Here is a 2,836-nt window from a genome sequence, read left to right as displayed (position 1 = left end):
CAGCATCAAAAGTTGTGTCATTTGGTGAAGTTGAGGTTTTAGCTTTCTGAAGGGCTTAACTCGCTGAAATAGTCATGTTAGCCAAAACAACATCAATATTTGAGTCATTTGGTGAAGTTGAGATTTTGATCTTCGGAAGTGCTTACCTCATGAAATAAGCAAGTCATGCAAACCAACATCAAAAACTAACTCATTTAGTGAAGTGAGTTATTGGTCTTCTGAAGTGCTTATCGGAGTGAATTAAGCATATTAGTCAAAACGGCATCAAAAATTAAGTCAAATAGTGAAGTTGAGATTTTTGATTTCGGAAGTGCTTATCTCACTGAAATAAGCATTTTAGTCCAACCAGCGTGCAAAGTTAGTTCCTTTGGTGAATTTGAGATTTTTGCCTTCTGAAGTGCTTATCTGTCTCAAATAAGCATGTTAGTCAAACAAACATCGAAATTTGAGTCATTTTGTGAAGTTCAGATTTTGGACTTCTGAAGTGATTAACTCGCTGAAAGAAGCATTTTAATGCAAACAGCATCAAAAGTTGAGTCGTTTGGTGAAGTTGGAATTTTGATCTTCCGAAGTGCTTAACTCACTGAAATAAGAATGCTCGTCAAACGAACGTAAAAACTTGAGTTATTTGGTGAAGTTCAGATTTTAATCTTCTGAAGTGCTTACCTCACCAAAGTATGCATTTTAGTCTAACCAGAATCAAAAATCAAGTCATTTGGTGAAGTTTAGATTTTTTGGCTTCTGAGGTGCTAAACTCGCTGAAATAAAGATTTTAATTTAACCAGCATCAAAATTTAAGTCAACTGGTGAAGTTGAGATTTTAGTCTTCGGATATGCTTATCTCACTGAAATAAGCACGTTACTCAAACAAACATCAAAATTTGAGTTATTTGGTGAAGTTCAGATTTTGGTCTACTGAAGAGCTGAACTCGCTGAAATGAGCATTTTCTTCGAACCAGCTACAAAAGTTGAGTCATTTGGTGAAATTGAGATCTTAGCCTTCTGAAGTGCTCAAATCGCTGAAATAAGCATGTTAGTCAAACCAATATCAAAACTTGAGTCATTTGGTGAAGTTCAGATTTTGGTTTTCTGGAGTGATGATCTCACTGACATAAGCATGTTAGTCCAAACAGCATGAAAAATTAAGTCATTTGGTGAAGTTGTAAATTTTTGTCGTATGAGGTACTTATCTCGCTGAAATAAGCATTTCAGTCAAACCAGCATCAAAAGTCGAGTCATTTGGGGAAGTTGAGAATTTTATCCTCTGAAGTGCTTAACTGGCTGAAATAAGCATGTTAGTCAAACGAACATAAAATTTGTGTCATTTGATGAACTTCAGATTTTAATCTTCGGAAGTGCTTACCTCGCAGAAATAAGCATTTTAATTTAATCAGCACCAAAAGTTAGGTCATCCGGTGAAGTTGAGATTTTAGTCTTCGGATATGCTTATCTCGCTGAAATAAGCACGCTGGTCAAAATAATATCAAAAGTTTTGGCATTTGGTGAAGTTGAGATGTTGATGAAGTTTGGTGAAGTTCAGATTTTTGTCTTCTGAGGTGCTTCACTCGCTGAAAGAAGCATTTTAATTTAACCAGCATGAAAAGTTAGGCCATCTGGTGAAGGTCAGATTTTAGTCTTCTGATCTGCTTATCTCGCCTAAAATAAGCACGTTAGTCAAAACAACATCAAAAGTTGAGTCATTTGGTGAAGTTGAGATTTTTGATTTCTGAAGTGCTTATCTCACTGAAATCATCACGTTTTTCAAACCAACATCAAAAATTGAGTCATTTGGTGAAGTTCAAATTCATGTCTACTGATGTGCTTAGCTCACTCAAATAAGAATGTTAGTCAAAGAAACATCGAAATTGGAGTCATTTTGTGAAGTTCAGATTTTGGACTTCTGAAGTGCTTAACTCGCTGAAAGAAGTGTTTTAATCCAAACAGCATCAAAAGTTGAGTCATTTGGTGATGTCGAGATTTTAGTCTTCTGAAGAGCTGTACTCACTGAAGTAAGCATGTTAGTCAAAACAACATCAGAAGTTGAGTCAGTTGGTGAAGTTGAGACTTTGATTTTCTGACGTGCTTATCTCACTCAAATATGCATGTTACTCAAAACAAAATGAAAAGTTGAGTGATTTGGTGAAGTTGACATTCTTCAATTCTGAAGTGCTTATTTCACTGGAGGAAGCCTGTTAGTCAATCCAACATCAAGATTTGAGTCATTTAGTGAAGTTCAGATTTTGGTCTTCAGCTATGCTTATCTCGCTGAAATAAGCACGTTAATTAAGACAACATCAAAAGTTGTGTCATTTGGTGAAGTTGAGGTTTTAGCCTTCTGAACTGCTTGCCTCATGAAATAAGCATGTCATTCAAACCAACATCAAAAGCTAACTCATTTCTTCTGAAGTGCTTCGCTGAGTGAAATAAGCATGTTAGTCAAAGCAGTATCAAAAATGAAGTCAGATGGTGAAGTTGAGAGTTTTGACTTCTGAAGTGCTTATCTCACTGAAATAAGCATGTTAGTCCGACCAGCGAGCAAAGTTAGGTCCTTTGGTGAAGTTGGGATTTTTGACTTCTGAAGTGCTTATCTCAATCAAATAAGCATGTTAGTCAAACCATCATCAAAGCTACAGTCATTAGGTGAACTTCAGGTTTTGGTGTTCTGAAGAGTTTCACTCGCGACAATAAGCATTTTAAACTAACCAGCATCAAAAGTTGTGGTGTTTGGTAAAGTTGAGGTTTTGATCTTCAGAAGTGCTTGCCTCATGAAATAAGCATGTCATTCAAACCAACATCAAAAACTAACTCATTTGGTGAAGTGAGAGATTGGTCTTCT

This window comes from Rhincodon typus, unplaced genomic scaffold, assembly GCF_021869965.1.
Source record: "Rhincodon typus isolate 14 unplaced genomic scaffold, sRhiTyp1.1 hic_rhity00001185, whole genome shotgun sequence".
In the NCBI taxonomy this organism is placed as follows: Eukaryota; Metazoa; Chordata; class Chondrichthyes; order Orectolobiformes; family Rhincodontidae; genus Rhincodon; species Rhincodon typus.
The sequence above is the reverse complement of the archived record's forward strand: the minus strand, read 5'-3'. Positions refer to the sequence as shown.